Source organism: Capsicum annuum, chromosome 5, assembly GCF_002878395.1.
Source record: "Capsicum annuum cultivar UCD-10X-F1 chromosome 5, UCD10Xv1.1, whole genome shotgun sequence".
Taxonomy (NCBI): Eukaryota; Viridiplantae; Streptophyta; class Magnoliopsida; order Solanales; family Solanaceae; genus Capsicum; species Capsicum annuum.
The window spans coordinates 41,430,102-41,444,251 of record NC_061115.1 but is presented as its reverse complement, the minus strand read 5'-3'; positions in this window follow the sequence as shown (position 1 = coordinate 41,444,251).

The window sequence follows — 14,150 nt, the reverse complement described above, 5'->3', positions numbered from 1 at the left end:
CAGCAAATGCAATTTCCAGTGTCGGTCACTAGACCTCTACTTTTACGACTCATCTATACAATTCTTATTAGATCCCAATTAAAATATTTATCCCACAATCCCAATCATAAACCATATTTTATATTAAGGCATACATTATTGGTATCATCATACCAACTACACTAGCAAGGTAACACATTATGCCAAAATAATTTTCATTAACTTGGAGAAAACAACTCCCCTTGTTCACTAATACAAGGTGGGAGAACACCGACTCCCTTTGTTCAATAAATCATACCATTGCATTTCAAATACCTCTTTATATCATGCAATAGTTTAAGACTAGTTCAAATTACAAATTCCCACCTTTTTCATAACTCAAAAATAATTTCACACTATGGGTTGGGGTCATAACCACTTCAAAAGTCACAAGTTTGGAAAAATCATAATTCCCAAGTTCATTCACCATACCCATGTACCCACATGTTCAAAACCATATTTAAAGCATGAATAATAACAATTAATTCATGGGAAAACACTACTCAACAATAAGCATTCAAAATCCACAGAATCTGATGGAACTAGCTAAGTTTCGTAATGTATCTGAGTAACTAAATCTGAGATCAGTCCTATCTGAGGACTGACTGAGAATACTAAAGTTACTAAGATTACTGAGCTACTAAAATAACTGAGATTTCTAAGATCTCCTAAGTCACATGACTGACTGAGTTTTATGGATCAGATCTTGACTGAGAAGATCGTGAAAACATGATATGGCTCTAGGCACACAGCTAAATATTTCGATACAAGTACCCTCAGGACTTAATGAGAAGAAACTAACATAGCATGGCTTACTTAAATACATAACCAACAACACAATTCATAATTCATATATTGAAGCACTTCATCAAACATGTGATATGCGTAAGCTTGTACATACATGGGAATTTCATAATATCATATTAGTTGGGCATTGTTCCTTCATCTAGGCATTTAATCATACACATAGCACGTGTAGACAATATTATACAATAATTAATCATCATGATTCATCTCTAATTTTATCATCCTAGGGTTTATTTATAGGTTCACCTAAATATACATCTATATAAATTAATTCCTCATAAAATTGATCACCCAACAAGGATTTGAATTCAATTGATCATTCTCAGCATAAATAAAACAAACCCAATATGAAATTCATAAAGAAATCCATAAACTTAAACTTAGAAAAGAAATTCTTGGGCTTCACGGACGAAAGAAGTCTATGAATAAATACTACGCTTACCTTAGTTCGTTATTTCATGAATATTGATGGTAAAACCTTCTTGAATTTGAATCCCCAATAGAAACCCTAGCTTGTTCTTGAGAGAAACTAGTATATTTAGGGTGAAGAATGGCTAAATCACGTGTTATTGGGTTTAAATAGGGGTAGGAAATTCACCCTTTTAACCCTGGGACACATCTTTAATTTCTGAGAAAATTTCTCAATTTTCGTCCTTAGCGCGATGCGCCACTAACATGCCAAGTCACCGGAAAGTGACAAATGAGAAATTGCACGGTGGCATGACACGGAGCTATCACGTTGCCACCTTGTCTGTGACCTGAAAGTTTGGCGTGACGCACAATTATCATGGAGCAACACTGGAAATTGACTATTGCCATTTGAGCTATCTCCGCGACGTGCTGAAGGCTCAGGTGATACACTGTCTCACTAAAAAGGCTCTAACTCTTCACCTGAGTGTCCAATTTGGGGGAATTTAGTATCGATGGAAATCTTATTCGATTCCCCACATAATAAAAAGTGAAAATCTTGAAAATATCACGTGTACAAAAGTGGATTCATCTTTCAAAGAAAGCTTTTAACATTCTTAGGAAACTTTTTAAGCTAGGAAAAGTACGAGGTATTACAATATCTCTCCCTTAAGAACAATCATCCTTAAATGAGACTGAGTGAGAGGGAAAGAATTCAAACTGATGTACATACTGAACATGACTGTCTAGAACATAATTTCATGACTGAAATGACTGATGGCTGAATATAACACACTGAACATGCTTATCTAATGCATGACTAATAAGTTGAATTCATGCATATTTCATGCATGACTGATAATTGACTTATGAGTACATGACTGAATATTCTGATGAACTAAATTTCTCACAGTGAGAATGCATGTCTAATTCATAATTACATGCTTGAACTGATATATGAATGCATGATTGAATATGCAAGGGTACTTAGTACCAAGTTTGTGATGAACACTGAACATGAAACTGAGTAAGACTAAGGAGAACTGTTATCTTAACTGGAAATGCTAATAAATATGAGATCATCTTACTAAACATGAATAAGCAAAAATACAAGAACCTAACTGAGTCTGGTCTGATACGTGACATACGAACTGAACATCATGAACGAAACTGATCCTCTAAATACTTGGCCCAAAGCTGAGGTTGGGATTTTAAGGGTCAACTTATGAATACCCTCTACTTTAAATTGGATTCTTTATTCGAAGAGAAACTTTATTTAAGGCATGAGAACATTGAGGGAAAAAATGGGGTATCCCCCCATTGGGACACTATGTCCCTCTAAGAATTCTCACCTTACTGAGATACTGGGGTGATCTACAGGGCATCCACCGACTGATTCAGGACTGAGAGTTTAACTTTGAGCCCATGCACACTGGCACGACATGAATACTGAAAGAAGGAAAACTGTTCCTAAAACATCTCATAGCCTCCTGCATATAAGTGTGGTGCACAACACACGCATGTACAAAACACTACTAGATGTAGCTTTTCAGACTTCTTAGGATAATATTGAACCTTAGGCTCTGATACCAAGTTTGTAACGCCTCAAATCTGGTACCCGAAATGCTACACGGTGCCCATGACCTCGAAGGACCACAAGCTAACCCATGACTGATATTTGTAAACTGAGAACTGAATAATACTAATAATATCATAAATACTGAAACATGAACTGAAAGGCTATAAGGTTCAATAATAGTACATAACTAAAATGTATGGTATAATAATACCAAAACAACTAAGATAATTGTCTAAATATACTGTAGTTTGAAAGCCTCTAAACTGTCTGAATAAGGAGTTGATAGGATATGTCCCAAACTAACTCCAACTACTGAAATAAACTAAAAACTAAAATAGTAATGTGACCATCATGTCCTCAAAGAATGAGGACTCACTTCTAACTTTCATCACTGAACTGGGATACTACTGGTTCTCTGGAGCTCGTGCTTCTAAACCTATGGTGTAAGACACCATAGCGCAAATACGTCAGTACTTTAAATATACTGGTATGAAAGTGAGGTAGGTTGAATGCAATAGGTTCATATGCATAAACAATACTAACTGACTAACTAACATGAACGTGAGAATACATGTATGTATACATAATTGTAACTGATATCGTGCTAGGATTGAATACTGAGTTCTGACTACTGAGTTTTACTTATAACATGGATAACTGTGTCTGACAGTTCTGATTATGAAAAACTGTATGGTTGACTGTATCTGACAGTCCTAAAATTGAATGTTAATAACATAAGTTTTGATAATTGATATAACAGATAACATGAATAATTGTATCTGACAGTCCTAAATCTGATGGAACTAGCTGAGTTCCATACTGTATCTGAGTAACTAAATTTAAGATCAAACCTATCTGGCGGGTGATCTCTAAATATGATGATACCATTACTGATTGACCATAATTGCGATCAGTCCTGTCTAGTGGGTGATCCCGGAGTCTATTTATAATGATAAGGAGTTATTGCATTTGACAGCCCTAAATCTATACTACTGAACTGAATTGAGTGTATCTGACAGTCCTAATTCTATAACTAAAATTATGGGATGTATTCATCTACCCGACATACCCCATACTAAGCTAACTGGGGTCCAACCATTAACCCCAATTGAAAAGGTGTCAGTACCATGCCATTGGTAGAGACAACTGTTGTGGAGTCAGTCCTAATCCAGCGGGTGACCCCTGGGATCAGTCCTATACATTTAAAAGTGCTAATGGGTGATCCCTGAGTATGTCAGTCCTACGTAATGGGTGACATCTCATACCTACTCTGGCAACATAGTTCTGGAACTTAGGGATTGCTTCTAGGGATCTTAGTCCTATCTAGCAGGTGAGTCCCCATCCCTAGGCTCACTCCTTGCTGAATCCTACTCCCATCTGAAAGACACTAAGCTAATTAACTGAACTGAGCTGATTTTAATGGTGTTGTTTAGCTGAGCTAAACTAAGTTTACTGAGTTTTGTTGACTGGTGGAATGAACTAAGTTCTGAGGACTAACTGAGATTACTGAGCTACTGAAATTACTAAGATTTTTGAGATTTCTTGAGTCACGTGACTAACTGAGTTTTATGGATCATAGCTTGACTGAGGATATCGTGAAAACATGACATGGCTCTAGGCACACAGCTAAATGTTCAGGTACAAGTACCCCCAGGACTCAATGAGAAGAAACTAACATTGCATGGCTTACTTAAACACATGACCAATAACACAATTCATAATTCATATATTGAAGCACTTCATCAAACATGTGATATGCATAAGTTTGTACATACATAGGAATTTCATGATATCATACTAGTTGGGCATTGTTCCTTCATCTAGGCATTTAATCATACACATGGTACACATAGCACATGTAGACAACATTATACAACAATTGATCATCATGATTCATCTCTAATTTCATCATCCTAGGGTTTATTTATAGGTTCACATAAATATACATCTATATAAATCAATTTCACATAAAATTGATCACCCAACAAGGATTTGAATTCAATTGATCATTCTCAACATAAACAAAACAAACCCAACATGAAATTCATAAAGAAATCCATAAACTTAAACTTAGAAAAGAAATTCTTGGGCTTCAGGCACGAAAGGAGTCCATGAATGAACACTACGCATACCTTAGTTCATGATTTCGTGAAGATTGACGGTAAAACCTTCTTGAATTTGAATCCCCAATAGACACCCTAGCTTGTTCTTGAGAGAAACTAGTATATTTTAGGTGAAGAATGGCTAAATCACGTGTTATTGGGTTTAAATAGGGGTAGGAAATTGACCCTTTTAAGCCTTGGACGCATTTTTAATTTCTGAGAAAATTTTCCAATTTTCATCCTTGGCGTGACGCGCCACTATCGCGCTAAGTCACTGGAAAGTGACAAATGGAAAATTGCACGATGGCGCGACACGGAGCTATCACGTTGCCACATTGTCTACGACCTGAAAGTTTGGCATGACGCGCCACTATCGTGGAGCAACACTAAAAATTGACAATTTCCATTTGATCTATCTCCGCGATACCCTGAAGGCTCAGGTGATACACTGTCTCACTAAAAAGGTTCTAACTCTTCACCCGAGTGTCGAATTTGGATGAATTTGGTATCAATGGAAATCTTATTCGATTCCCCACATGATAAAAAGTGAAAATATTGAAAATACCATATGTAAAAATGTGGATTCATCTTTCAAAGAAAGATTCTAACATTCTTAGGAAACTTTTTAAGCTAGGAAAAGTAAGGGGTATTACAATTCTTGCCCTTGAGAACATTTGTCCTCAAATGAGACTGAATGAGAGAGAAAGAATACAAAGTGATGTACATACTGAACATGATTGGCTGAAACATGATTTCATGACTCATATGATTGATGGTTGAATATAACATACTGAACATACTTATCTGATGCATGACTAATAAGCTGAATTCATGCATATCTGTTGTATGACATATAATTGACTTATGAGTACATGACTGAATATTCTGATGAACTGAATTTCTCGCAATGAGAATGCATGTCTAATGCATAATTACATGCCTGAACTGATATATGAATACAAGGCTAAATATGCAAGGTTACTTAGTACCAAGTTTGTGATAAACTCTGGACATGAAACTGAGTAAGACTAAGGAGAATTGTTATCTTAACTAGAAATGCTAATGAATCTAAGATCGTCTTACTAAACATGAATGAGCAAAAATACAAGAACCTAAATGAGTCTGGTCTGATACGTGACATACAAACTGAACATTATGAACGAAATTGAGCCTCTGAATAGTTGGCCCAAAGCTGAGGTTGGGATTTTGAGGATCAACTTACGAATACCCTCTACTCGAAACTAGATTCTTTATTCGAAGAGAAACTTTATTTAAGGCATGAGAACATTAAGGAAAAAAATAGGGTATCCCCCCATTGGGACACTATGTCCCTCTAAGAATGCTCACCTTACTGAGATACTGGGGTGATGCACAGAGCATCAACCGACTAATTCATGACTGAGAGTTTAACTTTGAGCCCATGCTCATTGGCATGACATGAATACTGAAAGAAGGAAAACTGTTCCTAAAACATCTCATAGCCTCCTGAACATAAGTGTGGTGCACAACACACACATGTATAAAACTCTACTAAATGCGGCTTTTCAGACTTCAAAGGACACTATTGAACCTTAGGCTCTGATACCAAGTTTGTAACGCCTCAAATCTGGTACCTAGAATGCTACACGGTGCCCATGACCCCAAAGGACCACAAGCTAACCCATGACTGATATCTATAAACTGAGCACTGCATAATAGTAATAATATCATAAATACTGAAACATGAACTGAAAGGTCCATAAGGTTCAATAATAGTACATAACTGAAAAGTATGGTATAATAATACCAAAACAACTGAAATAATTGTCTAAACATACTGTAGTTTGAAATCCTATAAACTGTTTGAAAAAGGAGTTGATGGGACATGTCCCCAACTAACTCCAACTACTGAAAAAAACTAAAAACTAAAATAGTAATGTGATCATCATGTCCTTGAAGGATGAGGACTCACTGCTAACTTTGATCGCAGAACTAGGATACTACTGGTTCTCTGGAGCTCGTGCTTCTAAACCTATGGTGTAAGACACCATAGCGCAAATACGTCAGTACTTTAAATGTACTGGTATAAAAGTGAGGTAGGTTGAATGCAATAGGTTCATATGCATAAACAATACTAACTGACTAACTAACATGAAATTAAGAATACATGCATGTATACATAATTGTAACTGATATCGTGCTAGGATTGAATACTGAGTTCTGACTACTGAGTTTTACTAATAACATGGATAACTGTGTCTGACAGATCTGATTATGAAGAACTATCTGGTTGACTGTATCTGACAGTCCTAAAATTGAATACTAATAACATAAGTTCTGATAACTGATATAACTGATAACATAATTAACTATATCTGATAGTCCTAAATCTGATAGAACTAGCTGAGTTCCATACTATATCTGAGTAACTGAATCTGAGATCAGACCTATCTAGTGGGTGATCTCTAAATCTGATGATACCGTTACTGATTAACCATAGTTAAGATCAGTCTTGTCTAGTGGGTGATCCCAGAGTCTATTTATAATGATAAGGAGTGATTGTATCTGACAGTCCTAAATCTATACTACTTAGTTTAATTGACTGTATCTGATAGGCCTGATTCTGTAACTAAAACTGTGGGATGTATTCATCTAACTGACATGCCCTATACTAAGCTAACTGGGGTCCAACCTATAACCCCACTTGGAAAGGTGTCAGTACCGCGCCATTGGTAAAGACAACTATTGTGGAGTCAGTCCTAATCTAGCGGGTGACCCCTGGGATCAGTCTTATACATTTAAATACACTAACGAGTGATCCCTGATTATGTCAGTCTTATGTAACGGGTGACATCTCGTACCTACACTGGTTACGTAGTTTTGGAACTTAGGGATTGCTTATGAGGATCTCAATCCTATCTAGCGGGTAAGTCCCCATCCCTAGGCTCTCCTGGTGCTGAATCCTACTCCCATCTGAAAGACACTAAACTGATTAACCGAACTGAGCTGATTCTAATGGTATTGTTTAGCGGAGCTAAACTGAATTTACTAAGTTTCATTGACTGGTAGAATGTACTGAGTTCTGAGGACTGACTGAGATTACTGAGCTACTAAAATTACTGAGATTTCTGAGATTTCCTGAGTCACATGACTGACTGACTTCTATGGATCATAGCTTGACTGAGGAGATCATGAAAACATGACATGGCTCTAGGCACATAGCTAAATGTTTGGGTACAAGTACCCCCAGGACTCAATGAGAAGAAACTGGCATTGCATGGCTTACTTAAACGCATGACCAATAACATAATTCATAATTCATATATTAAAGCACTTCATCAAACATGTGATATGCATAAGCTTATACATACATGGGAATTTCATGATATCATACTAGTTGGGCATTGTTCCTTTATCTAGGTATTTAATCATACATATGGTAGGCATAGCACATGTAGACAACATTATACAACAATTAATCATCATGATTCATCTCTAATTTCATCATCCTAGGGTTTATTTATAGGTTCACATGAATATACATCTATATAAATCAATTCCGCATAAAATTGATCACCCAACAAGGATTTGAATTCAATTGATCATTCTCAACATAAACAAAACAAACCCAACATGAAATTCATAAAGAAATCCATAAACTTAAACTTACAAAAGATATTCTTGGGCTTCATGGATGAAAGAAGTCCATGAATGAACACTACGCATAGCTTAGTTAGTGATTTCATGAAGATTGACGGTGAAACCTTCTTGAATTTGAATCCCCAATAGAAACCCTAGCTTGTTCTTGAGAGAAACTAGTATATTTTAGGTGAAGAATAGCTAAATCACGTGTTATTGGGTTTAAATAGGGGTAGGAAATTGACCCTTTTAACCCGTGGACACATCTTTAATTTCTGAGAAAATTTCCCAATTTTCATCCTTGGTGCGACACACCACTATCACGCCAAGTCGCTTGAAAGTGACAAATGGGAAATTACACGATGGTGTGACACGGAGCTATCAGGTTGCCACCTTGTCTGCGAACTGGAAGTTTGGTGCGACGCACCACAATCGCGGAGTAACACTGGAAATTGACAATTTCCATTTGAGCTATCTCCGCGACTTGCTAAAGGCTCAAGTTATACACTATCTCACTAAAAAGGCTCTAACTCCTCACCCGGGTGTCGGATGTGGGCGAACTTGGTATCGATGGAAAGCTTATTCGATTCCCCACATAATAAAATATGAAAATCTTGAAAATACCACGTGTACAAAAGTGGATTCATCTTTCAAAGAAAGCTTCTAACATTCTTGGGAAACTTTTCAAGCTATGAAAAGTATGGGTATTACAGAAACCATCCTTCTTACGCACTAAAAAATTAGGAACACCTCACGGAGACACACTAGGATGGATTAAACCCTTGTCAAGGAGGTCTTTCTACTTTTCGTTAAGCTCTTTCAACTCAGGCGGAGCCATTCTATAAGGGGGATAGGATAGGACGGGTATCCAGAATGGTCAATCCCAAAATCAATCTCTCTATTGGCAGGGATACCAGGAAGATCATCAGGGAATTCATTAATCATGGAACGAGCTGTAAGGAAGGACCTTCCGAGCTAGAATCCTTAACCCAGACTAAATGATAAAGACATCCTTTGAAAATCAACTTTTGGGCTCTAAAATACGATATGAATCTTTCCTTAGGCACTAAAGAACCCCTTTCCCAAGCAATGACCAGTTTATTAGGGAATTTAAACATAACCTTATGAGTTCGACAATCTAAAAAGGCATAGCACGAGTACAAACAATCCATCCCCAATATGACATCAAAAGCAACCATGTTTAACTCTACTAGATCTACCATAGTTTCTCGGCCACCAACAAATACCACATAGCTACTATAAACTCTTTTAGCAACCACAGAGTCACCCATCGGGTAGAAATAGAAAAAGGTTTAGGGATACACTTGGGATAGGCATCAAAATGCACAGCTATAAATAGGGTCACATAATAAAGAGCAGACCTTGGATCAATCAATAAATACACATCACGATAAAAGAGTCGTAACATACCAGTAATGATATCGGGAGATGCCTGTGATGGAGTATCCCACGGTTATACATGTTATGATGATTGAGTACATATTTTGGGAGATGCCAGTCATAATATTGTAACTCAACCGTCATAACATGTACCCACGATTTATATGGACCCTAGCTCTCATCCACTGGTCAGATCCATTGCGTGTAACCGCACAAATCAGAGAATAATCTCATATATATACACACGGGGGACTCGAACCTCCCAAACTATACTAAGGTGACTTAAGCACCCGATCATGTAATGATTTACGGGGGACTCGAACCTCCCTAATCATGAAATAATAATAATGTAGGGGACTCAAACCTCTCTAGTCACTTTAACTCCCGCGTCGGCAAATATGGTTTCCAGTGTCAATCACCCAAACCTCTACTTTCATGACTCAGCTACACAACCCTTATTAGAGCCCAATTAAAACATTTATCACACAATCCAAATCATGAACCACATTTCACATTAAGGTATATATTCTTGGTATCATCATACCAACTACACTTGCAAGGTAATACATCATGCCAAAATAATTTCCATTATCTTGGAGAAAACAACTCCCCTTGTTCATTAATACAAGGTGGGGGAACACCGATTCCCTTTGTTCATTAAATTATACTATTGTGTTTCAAATACCTCTTTATATCATGCGATAGTTCAAGACTAGTTTAATTTACAAATTCCCACCTTTCTCATAACACAAAGCGATTTCACACTATGGGTTGGGGTCATAACCACTTCAAAAGTCACAAATTTGGGAAAATCACAATTCCCAAGTTCATTCACCATGCCCATGCAACCATAAGTTCAAAACCATATTTAAAGCATAAATAATCACAGTTAAATCATGGGAAAACATAGTTCAATAATAAGCATTCAAAACCCACAACCTTTGTTTTCAAAATCAAAATAATTCCATGTGAATAACATTTTTACATATGATTTTATAAAATTAAAAATGAGAGAAGAGTCACATTCTTATAATAGTAAGATGTACAGAGAGAAATCACCCTTGAAATCCCTATTTGATCAACCCGTTGAAAACCCTAAACATTCTTGACCTTGAGGAATTTGAGAGTGTTGAGAAGTTACCTTGATGTGTTTATGGGGTATAATGATATCCTAAGGGGTTATAAGACGTGGGTTTCAAGTTGGGTAAGAGGGGAAATATCTAGAATGCCCTTAACTTAAAAGCTGAAAAAAGGTCGCCTTTGACTTTGAGTCAACCCTTGACTCGTAGCCACTCCTTATGACTCGTCACCATGAGTCGTAACCAAGGTAGAACCACCAAGGTACCCTACACTATTACCAAGACAGTGAGCACAAAGCTCAAGAAATTTACAAGGGTCAAAAACTCAGGGTGTTTCAAGTTTTGATACTCATACTACACTTTTGTACTTTTTTGGTATAGATCTGAGTAATAGTTTTCTTCGTTGATTGACGTTCGTGTTGTGTGGATTTCTAGAGTTAGGGTGAGCTCTTTGAGTCGAAGTCGCCTATTTCCTTTTATCTTTTATGTCTGGTCTTCCATTTCAAAATGGAATTGTGTTGACTATTTTCAGACTTGAGTTATATTTATAGTTGTTATTGTATTCGCCCTACCAAATTTTAGAATGGATTTCTAAATTGTTGGGTTACTCCATATCTGTTTTCCTAGCCTTGTTTATTCACAAGTTGTATATGTTGTTTTTTGCCTTTGTTGGCATTTTTCATCAAGTTAACCCATTGCGTTTAGCTCCAGATTAGGGTTTGGCTTACCTACTGGCGAGATAGAGTATGTGTCATCATGACTCGTAAACCAGATCATGACAACTATTTGTGAACTTAAATGAGTTAAATTGAACAAGGTTAATCCTTATTATCTGTTATATCATATAACTATTATTGCACTTCGTGGCACTTCTCTTCAACGGATGGATTCAGGTAATAAATTTCCAAAAACTCCAAATTGTGGTCACATGGATTTATCATTGAATAGAAATATTATTATATTATTATTATGTTCACTACTAAAAAAAGGACAAAAAGTGACGCAAAAAAAGCGACAAACTGTGTCACTTTAAAAAGCGACGAGAAAAGCGACATTGTCTGTTGCTTTTTAAGTTTAATTTTAATTTTTATTTATTTATTATTAAAATTGACGGTCAACGTCTTAATATCCATCACTTTTTTTGCGAATTATTGTGCCAACTAATTAAAAAAAATTATAATTTTTTTTAATAAATGCGACGGATAGCGACGTAATTTATTTAAAAATAATAATAATTAGTTTTTGAAAAGCGAAGTAGTCCGTAAATTTTTAAATTTGATTTTTATTTTTATTAAAAACGACGGACAACGTCGCAATAATTTTTATTTTTAAAAATATTAATTCTAGAAAAGCGACGTTGTCCGTCACAATTTTTAATTATTTTTTATTTTTTACAAAACGCGACGGACAACGTAAAAATATTTTCTTGAAAAGCGACATTGTTCGTCGCTTTTTAAATTAAATTTTTATTTTTATTAAAAGCGACGAACAACGTCGCTATAATTTTTATTTTTTAAAATATTAATTACAGAAAAGCGACGTTGTCCATCGCAATTTGTAAATTTTTTTATTTTATTTTTTACAAAAAGTGATGGATAGCGTTGCTTTTGTTAAAACTAAATAAAAATTATTTTTTTGAAAAGCGACGTAGTCCGTCACTTTTTAAATTTAATTTGTATTTTTTTTATTAAAAGCTACGGACAACATCGCTAAGCGATGCTGTCCGTCGCTTTTTGTAAAAAATAAAAAAAAATAAAAATATTACAAATTGTTTTTTACATTAAATTTTTATTTTTGTTAAAATTGACGGATAACGACGCTATAATTATTTATTTTTATAATGTTAATTATAGAAAAGAGATGTTATTCGTCATAATTTTTAATTATTTTCTTATTTTTTATATTTTTTACAAAAAGCGACGGACAATGCCGTTTTTGTTAAAAATAAATAAAAATTAACTTTATGAAAACGACACTGTCCATCGATATTTGATATTTTTAATTTACTATTAAATAAATAATTTTTATATTTAAAAAAATTAAATGTATTCAATTATATATTGAATACATTGATATCATACGATCGATTGATCAAGAAAATAATATACTGTTGAAGTTATAATATAATAAAATAAGCTAAATTAAACGATAATTTATCATTGTCTATATGAAATACGTTGTATTAAGAGGTAATATACATGTTCATGTGATGTATCTAGTACATATTGTGAAGTTTATAGTCAATCAACTATATATATTGAATACATTGATATCATACGATCAATTGATCAAGGTAATAATATATTGTTGAGGTTATAATATAATATTGTAAGCTAAATTAAACGATAATTAATCAGAGTAGAAATAAAATACATTGTATTACGAGGTAATATACTTGTGAATGTGATGTATATAGTACATATTTCGGAGTTGATAGTCAATCATATATATATATATATATATATATATATTACTCTTAAAAATAAAGGACAATAAGCAGATATGTCTTCGGCATGCCTGCTTATGCTGCCTGTTTCAGCTGTTTCAATTTGTAATTTTACTATATTATCCGTAATTAATTAGTATAAGTCATTTAAGTATTAAAAAAATTGATAAAAAAGATAAAATAATAAATTAACTCTTGATGTTTTGTGCTATCTTCTTCAGACGCTTCAATCGTAATTTTACTACATCACTCCTAATTAATTATTATAAGTTATTTTAGCATTACAAAATTAATAATATTTAATAAAAATCGATAAATTAACTCTTAATATTTTAAATTAACTTGATGTCATATATGTGACTCATTTAAATTTTTTCACAAGTATTTTTATAGAAAATTTGTTATATCAATTCTAGTTAGTTGTTATAAGTCATTTAAGACATGTCTGATTCGTTGTTTCAATCGTAATTCAAATATATCACTCCTAATTAATTTTTATGGTCATCTAAGCGTTAAAAATTTTACAAATGCATTGTCTATTATTGTTTTAAGGCATAATACATAAATATGTCCCCAAACTTGAGACCAAATTATAACATTGACGTTAAACTTTGATAGTGCACAAGTAGGCCCTTTAACTATATAAAACCTGAACAAAAAACACTTCAATTTTGCAACTACACGCGTGTACC